Source organism: Gymnogyps californianus, chromosome 3 (assembly GCF_018139145.2).
Source record: "Gymnogyps californianus isolate 813 chromosome 3, ASM1813914v2, whole genome shotgun sequence".
NCBI classification, from domain to species: Eukaryota; Metazoa; Chordata; class Aves; order Accipitriformes; family Cathartidae; genus Gymnogyps; species Gymnogyps californianus.
Genome location: NC_059473.1, coordinates 82,217,022 through 82,226,109, shown reverse-complemented (window position 1 = coordinate 82,226,109; position 9,088 = coordinate 82,217,022).

Sequence of the window (9,088 nt, the reverse complement as noted above, 5' to 3'; positions counted from 1 at the left end):
ATAAGCTCTACTTAGCAACAACTAAAACATCAGAGTGTTATCAACATCATTCTCACACTGAATCCAAAACACAGCACTATACCAGCTACTAAAAAGAAAATTAACTCTATCCCAGCTGAAACCAGGACAATATGAATATATTTGGTATTGTGTTAGGCAAAGATGAGCCTAGAGGTATGCAAATACATATACATATACATGTTTGTGTAGAGGAACCTGAATGCTATCTTGATTTTGTCATGACAGAGATGGTCTGTGAATGTCCCTCCCTGTACCTGCAGCATACAAGGGGTGCTTTGTTTGGGCTTTGCCTTGAAACTGGCAGGGGCTGGGGACTGGAAGCAATAAACCAAGAATTTCTGGGTGGCAGGAGCAGTGAGAAGCACCCGATGGTTGTGCTTAGACTGACCAAGTACCCCTGAAAGGCATTTCAGACCCAGTCCCACAGGACTCTGCAGTGATCTGTTGCTGATGGTGTAGCTAAGATGCTGGAGAGGCATGAGGAACTATGAAGCAGAGAGGGAAGATGCACGGGATAAGATGGAGACAGTGGTGTTTCTAAATGGCTTTGCTGGCGGAATGAGACACCTTTCTTGATGTCAGAGGGAGTCCAGGTTTGAGACCCTGTTTATAAGTAGGAATGTGAGAATGAGGGGTGAGGTAGGGAAGAAAGAATTTGCATGCCCTAGCTGTGTTTCCTTTACTTCTCCATTCTCAGTGCAAGGAGACATGATGGAGACCACAGGTTAAGTTCTGTGGGATTTCTGTGGAGGCCCTCTGACCTGACACCTTTCTCCAAAAAGCCATGCAGACCTTGCAGAACTTGCTGAGCACATGAAAACTCAAAGGAGAAAGTCCTTATTCCACTATTTCAATGTCACAGCTACAAAGAGGGGAACCAGATTGCCAGCACATGCCTTTGGATCACAGCCACCCACAACTGCATCACACCCAGCTTAGCACAGCACCCAGCAGCCAGCAGAGAGAGAAGCTGCTGTGCAACAGAGAAGCCTGTCATTGCCTCACTGAACATACTACAGCAACCAAAATAGCAGCAGACCTCATGCTGCTGGTTATCACATCAAGCAGTCATCTCTTTGTTTCACCATCCTTCTCTACCTGCCCCCTTGCCTTTTTCTTGCTCTGCTTTGGTACCCACGTTTTGTTGCCTCATGTTGGCAATTTGTGTTTCTGCGTGCTGCAGTGTGGCAGGAAATAATTAGTAGGGACTGGGCAGGAGACATACCATAGCTACAATAAATACCATTGCTCCACTGCACACTGGGCACGGGGGACAGCTCTGCTTGCCCTGCACCTGGCACTGCAGGGGCTGTCTAACGCTGCTGGAATGGGAGTGCTTGGCACCACAGGATCTTGCCAGCCCTGCTCCCAGACTGTCTTTTTCTCGGCAGGACAGGCCTCATATTGCATGACCCCATTTCACAGCACAGCAGCAGACCACACCAGTACCAGAGCTGTGGAGGAGTAAACCCTCCTGGTGCCCTACAAAGGGACACCCTGCCATGCTGGAGATCCTCCCTGTGGCGTGACACCCAGGGGGCTCTCAGTGCTTTGGGGGATCCTTCCCAGCCCTGCAGCATCCCTTGAGCAAAGGGGCAAAGGCTCCTCTCAGCTGGGGCGTACTGGGGATGCCCATTGCCAGGCCAGGAGTCCTGTGGCTGGTGTGGAGCCGTGGGGCCCCATTACACAGTGCAGGGGGGACTGATGACCATGTGCAGTTTCCCGTGTTTCTTGGAGGACGTGGATGCCGCTGCAGCTCCATCTCCCTGGAGGCCCAGCTGGGAGGTGCTTTCCTGGGCAGGGGCATGGCGGGGGGCAGACAGGGCAGAGCCTTTTCCCCTTGACATTGCTTTGCAGCCTTTCTTTTCCAGGAGCTGTGCGGAGGATCGCTTTATTTACCATGTCCTCTCTGTGTGTTTCTGTCAGAACAGGCAAACGAAGATTTCATGAAACAGATGTGCAGTGCTGCTGTGTGTGCCAATGTCTCCTGCTCAGCCTCGGACCTGGCTGCTGCTCTGAGGGACATCCAGATATAGGATGAAAAAATCGCAGCCAAGAACCTGCAGGTAAAATTATACTTTGTCGTATTTGTGAGATGAAATTATCTGTCAGCTCTCGCTGATCTCTTCCCCCTCTGCCCCCCTAATAAAACCCGTCACAAACATATTGAATATACTTAGTAGTCCATTGCTAGATATAAATATACACAGGATAGTTGGATAGATTCTCTTTTTTAACAAAATAAATGCTTCTTCCAATCCACATGTTATAAATAACATTTAAAATGAGGAAGGATGATGCACGTTCATTTTTTTGTTCATGGGTCCTCCTCCACAATTCCAAACACAATATTTCCTTTAGCCCTTTCCCTTAGTTGCACACAAAAAATAGTCTCTACTAATACTCTCAGGTTTTTTACATGTTTACGTATTCATCTAATAACGGAAAACAGTACTTATCTTCTCACAGATCTGACAATAAGCATTCCTGTTTGCCCTCTTCTGTTTAATATCCCCTCAGGAAATGAATGAGTGGTACAAAACCAGATTTCCTGACTTTAATCAAGCTTCCACAAAATATGCCGAGCATGTGAGACATTTCAGGGAACGAATGGGGAAAAGAAGTGTAAGTGGAATTGAAAACCCCTTCCAGCTTATGTTATGTCACTTCTAATGGAAGCCTTTGTTATGATTTCGCTAAGTTAGGTAATGTGACAGTTGTCTGATATTTTTCCCAATAAAGGTGGCCTTTTAGGCTATACTCTGCAATGAGGGAGGTGGATTGGAGGAGTGGTGACCCTGGATGTGAACCCATGTCAAACCAGTAGGAAGTATCCACAAATAATGTTTATACATATGAAATAAAAATTCAGCTCCCAGTAGCACATATCTGAACATAAGGATCCTGTTGTTCCTGATCAACAATTTCAGGGGCAAATGATTTATATTGAGGAATGTTTTATTTGAAGCACCCTCAGCCCCCAACACACACACACACACACAAAAAGACTCTTGCAAAGGCAAGCATTTAATATTTTACGTAGAAGACATTCAGGATAATTTGATTAAATGAGGGAAAGACTTTAGAATAATGACAGTTCAGTTTACAACATGAAGATAAATAACAAGAGACCATCAGCTCTGTTGTGAGAACTGCTTGGCAAGGGTAGCTGATCCAGAAAGATGCTCTCAGCCACCTCCTTCCAACCTGCGCTTAAAGTAATTTTTAAAAATCACCAGCGTTCCCACACAGTAGCCTGTTATTTCAAAGGGTTTTCCTTTCTGGGTCACAGACACTCTGGCATTTAACCCCACCTCCTCTCAGTAAAACATACACAGCAGGAACATATGCAGAAAAGAGTATCAAATCAGTGTTATGTTAGTTTGATTTTTTTTTTTTTTTTTCCTGCTCTGGTCGGCTGGAAATGCATCCTCCGCCCCGATGGCTCAGGGTTTCCGTGCAGGGGGTGGCCCCGGCGTGTGGGGCCCGACCCAGAGCAGCACAGCCGGTCCAGGCTGAGACAGGGCTTAAACTGTCCTTCAGCCCCGGGAGCCATGTAGATCAACCTGCAGTCCAGACACCGGGTGGCCCTTCATTCCCATGGGGCATGTGTCCCATCAGGGAAGGCTTTCCCTCCTGGAAAGACCAAGTTCCCAGTGTGAAATGCAGCCTCCATGAAAGGGTATTTTGCGGCTTGCCCCCCTTCTCTTCCCCCCCCAAATCCCAGCGCTGAGCAGAGTCACGGCTTCTCCTTTCCCTGTGTTGGAGCTGCAAAGGGAGGGTGGCTCCGCTGGGGACCTCCGCGGGGACACCAGGAGGGGACTGAAGGTCTCTGAGGTACCCTGCACCTCGCAGGGAGAGCTTACCTCTCTCTTACCTCTTCGCAGACGTTCAGTTAAGCAAACATTAAGCCGTTGTGGGCGATGAAAGGCGTCCTGAGAATTCAGGAGACTGCCCAAGGCTGCCGCCCAGCCCAGGGCAGGAGCCCTCTCTGCCTGCCCTCGCACCTCTGGCTGCCTCGGGGGACCCCCCCGCACCCTAAACACCTTCTGGAGAAAGCGTGTCTGACCCGAAGGTGTAGGGTTTTGCGCTGAGCTCTTGGCCTCTCCGGAGGAAAAGATGCTGCTGTAAAATGGAAACGGCCCGCGCCCCCCCCGCAGGACACCGGGGATGCTCCGGTGCCACCCCAGGCTTGCACAGGGGCTTTCCCCACCTCCCCAGGACCTCTCCTCCCTTTCTCGCTATTCCTCTAGGTTTTCACTCAAAACCCTGCGTTTTCCCCCCGAGAGCAGCTCCTCCGCCTTCAGCCCGAGCCGCCCGCGTTTGCGAACCTGTTGTGTCGGGTTTATTAACTCGAATAAAATTAGGAACACGTATTTTCTTGCTTGGCTCGGTCCCGTGGGACCTCGGGAACCGGGTTTTCTGCACGACTTCGAGAAGGTACCGGGTAACCTTGAAGCAACCCGGCAGGCGGGAGTTGGGCTGCGGCTCCCCGGTGCGCACGGCGGAGCCTGGCCCGAGGAGAAACTCCCCCTTCCGTGACAAGCCCCTGACATTACCGGAGAGAAATGAGCGGAAGACAGAGAAACGAGTTAATTAGTTGCATCTTCGCCGGATCACTCTTTGAGAGACGCTTTTCCGGGGGGAGGCTTCGCTACCTCGCTCTATCTGGTAGCAAACGGTTTCTCTCCAACCCAGAAGCTCAGAGGGGGTTTCTGAAACTATGTAAGTGAGGAAAAACTATGTAACCGAGGAGAGAAAATATATCACTGCCGCGTTATATATTTCCGTGTCTATATTCCCCCGAACAGGTTTCATATACGTACATACACGTGCACACGTATATGCACATTCTTTTCCACCCAGTTTTGCGGGCTCCCAAAGGGAGTTTGAGAAACTGCCGTCTTCTCGCCCCAGGTTTCAATCGCCTCCAACACCGCCCGCCTCCGGGGCCGGCTCGGCGGGGCAGCGGGACGGGGATGCCGCAGCCCGCCGCCCGACAGCACCCCTCAGCCGCTCCGCGCAAGCCTGCGCGGCCGCGCTGCGGACCCCGCGGGTCTGGGCCGGCTTCTCCTCCAGCGGGCAGACTGCGGGGGGAGCGCCAGTAAGGTTGATATTTATAGGAATTGAGGGACACGGGGAGCGGGGCTCGCTGTGACCACTGGCACAAACGGGGCGGGGTGACAGCTTCAGGTGTGCCGTGATGAAAATCCAGATATTTCCCCTCCTGGGAACTCATCCCAGGAGACAGGCGTATTTTTGCTCTCTCGGAATTTCAAAAACATGGTCGCTATTTTTTGCTTTCTTTGCAAGGTAAAACGCTAGTGGGAAATCTCGGCACACGGGCTGCGGGACGTCCAGGGTTGCAGGGTCTTCCGAGGGAGCGCGCAGGGCAGCGGCGCTCAGCCCGCAAGCCTGGGGGGGCCAGCGGGTGCGGACAGCTTGGTGCAGCGTTGGGAGCCCAGTACCGGGGGGTGCGGGCACCTCGGAGACTGGTCTGGGTCTCAAATTCCGGGGGAAAAGCTGCCTGGAAGGCTCATAAAGGATGTCTGAAAGTCAGGTATTCCCTCCATAGGGGGTTACGTTTGTAGAGGGTCCGATCCTGCACCCATCCGAGAGCAGTTTCTGTACTTGGGGGTGAGCCCTAAAGCCCGGGGGACTGCTCTGGCTAACACGAGCTGTTGAAAACCTCTTCTCGGCGGTAGCTGAATGTGCACACTCGATTTTTTTCTTCAAATACCTCGGGACACGGGTTTAAACACAATGGTGGCAAATCACCTTTCTCAGGCAGAAATACCTATACGGTGGGCATCATCATTTAACTTTAAAACCAGTCACTCAAAAGCAGGAGGTAGTTTGACTCTGATATTTTGAGCGCAGCTTAATTTAACCCCGATTCTAAGAAGGGTTCATTCAGCAAGTAATTTAAAGAGGTCAGTTTATTAACAAGACGCGCCCCTCCCCAATACCAAGCCGTGATAGAAATATTCAAAGACAAATAGGATTTTTCCTCCTAGTTTTGGAAGACCTAACCCTTCTGTATGTGTGTGCCCGAAGTGTGCCCTTATTTTACCGTATGAGAGACACAGAGTGAGACAGAAACTTTGAGGTTAATCTGTCTTCTTGTTCTAAACGCATATTTGAATATTTAGACTGAAAGGTGGTGACACTGGGGAAGCTGAGGGCAGCGGTCCACAGGCGATCAGGCAAAAATACTGAATAATTTTATTTAGATTTTGTTTTAATAGCACAAACAATGACTACAAAGAACAACATTAAATCTACAGGCCGTAACGAAAAATTATTTCCGACAGATGACACCTACAAGTTTCTTTGGTTTCATAACTCCGAAGCTGTCAAAAATGATGCATATTTCAGCATCAAAATATGCAATGCCGAAATGAAGAGAAGGAAAAGGGCTGTACTTCGTGGTGTACTTTAAGATAAGTCCTAGATAGCGTGGGTTTAACCTCCGTTATTCTGCATATCGAAACCAAATACTTTCTTGTTTCGAATATCTTTATTGGGTTAAAAAAAAAAAAAAGAAAAAGAAAAAAGAAGTCAAGTCACAGGAACCAGAGGAAGACCTTTCAGTTTGTCAGATTCATTAATTAGAGAGCTGCATATACTAGAAGAAGATGCGTTTTCTTGCCCTGCCTTCCGCCCCCACCAACAGTTTCACCATGGGGGGATGTTTGTTTACCAGAGTGTAACGAACAGTTTCTGATGGCTGTATTTTTGCTAAATTCTATTTTATTTTTTCCTTGCTGATAGTCGTATCTTGAAAAGCATAAAATGCTGAAACCCTCTACAACATTATATGCGCTCATTAGGAAGTCAGCTCTCTTACAGCCCTTTCTCCTTGCTGGCAAAACGTCTCTCTTTCTCCATTTACACTATTACCAGCCAGCCAGAAAGCTCTGCCCTGCTCTCTGGTGCCACTGCAGAGAGAGATCTTCCTTCCAGCAGCTACCATTTTTTCATCCCTTTCTCTCTTCCGTGCCAAAGATTTATTTATTTCCTTGCCTCTCCTCAGGTCAAGTGCTGGATTCAGTGGGAGCCTAACAGGCGAAATGACCATCGTTTTCACCTCCCGACTCCTGAACCGAGGGCATCCGCAGCGGGAGCGGGTCGGCGCCTTCCCTCCGCCGTGCCCCCGGCTCCCCACTCCCATCCCGGCACTGAGGGCACTTGCTTCTCCCGAGGTCCTTGGCATCTACCTATGAACCAGCCCTCCACAAGCTCCAGCTATGTCGCTGCTGTTACGGTACTATAACGCTGCCCCTCGGGGAGAAGATTTACAGAAATTAGGTGCCTCGGTTTATAGCTGCAACTCTTCTGTAAGCACAGGGCTGATTTTAAAAGAGATGAGCTCCCCCCTCGTAAGCTCTTGAGGAAAACGCGACAAATTTACGCTGTGTGTAAAGAATTTTTTTTCGCCTTGAGCCGAGCTGAGCATGGCAGAGGGGTCCTCTGAGGAGGAGGAGGGGAGCTCTGCCTGCCTGCTTTGGCTTCCTCTGTCGCTGCACAATTTCATCCCTGGAAGAGATTCAGGGTCGGGCTCGGATCTATCAAGCTGTCAGGACGGAGAGAGACAGTCTGTGGAAATGTTCAGAGAAGGGGAGTCCCACTGTATTTAAAAAAACCCCAAACAATTAAAGCCCAGGCTGAAATAAAAAGTCAACGCTAGCTTGCTTGCCTAGAGGTGGAAGGACCATGTGATTTAAGTGGTACAACCACTGCCTTTACAAAGCCCGACTCAGAGGGAGCTCAGATCAGAATATAGCTCTACGAATTGGATTCCCGGGGATATTTTTGATGCTGGAGGACGGGGAGGGAGGGAAGCACCCTCTGTTTTTTCGGAACAACTCGGTTCCTCAGCGCCACGCAGACCTTTGCAGATGCTTCCTAGCCCATTGATCCGGTATATGTTCGGTAACCTTTGGCTCTGTATGTACAGTATGCTTTTCCATAAGTCACAGCCCTATCTCTCAGGGACGGCCAGGAAGGAGAGGAAGGGCCTTCCTCCCTGCACTCCTGTCACAAAACCCATGGAAAAAAAGGATCGCAGTGACTCCAGCATACCGACTTATAAACGGATCTGTATGTGTGTCTGTACACACAGACATACCCGGGTGCATATGTACGGACACACAGGCAAACCTGCATCCCTCCTGCCTCTGAGGTGCCTGTGGATATATGCGTGATACGTATGGATGCTGTAGCTGTAGGCAGCTGCGCGCAGCTCTGCCTTTAACCCGAAGAGCAACCTCCGGGCACTGGGGCCTCCCGGGCATCCCTTCCGCGGGCACCCCGGGAGCGAGGGGCAGCCGGGGGTCGAGCCCCTGTCCCCTCGCCCTGACCCGGGTCCGCGCTTCTCTCCTCGGGCTAGGGCGGGGGCAGAGGTTTGGCTCCCGGAGGGGGGCAAACACGGATCGCCCCGGCTGGGCTCGGGCTGCCCTGGCAAACCTGCCGCGTTCCCCCTCAGAAACGCTGGGGCAGCGCTGCCGGCTGGCGCGGGGATGCTCTTTCCTTCTTTATTTAAACATCGCAGCCGTCTGGGAGCGGAGGCATGTCAGGGCTGTGCATTTCCCCCGGCTCGTCGCCAGCGCGTTTGCGGAGAATTTATGTCAGGGGCTTCTCCTGGGCTCAGCGGCGGCCACCCGTGCCCCGAGCCCCGCACACCGCCACGCACGACCCTGCCCGCCGCTCCTCCCGCCGCCGCTCCCTCCCGCTCTTTGTCTTGCAGAAATACGAACGCCGGGTACCACAGAGATGCCACCGGCGGTGCGGGAGGAGACGCGGCGGGCCCCGCTCCCCCCCGCTTCGCCCTGCCCTGCCTGGGCTGGGCGGGCGCGCCCCGCTCAGGCTCTGTCAGTCTCCTCTAAACCAGACCATCCACTTACCGGGCACGGGTTGCAGGGGCAAACCCACGCCAGAGAACGGACTTCAGTCCTTGATCTGAGACTTCAGCAACGCTTGCTGTTGAGAGTCACACCGCTTCTTCCCAGGCCAGCCCGACTTCGCGTGTCGCATCCCGAGCCCAGTTCAGCGCTGGGAAGAGGTG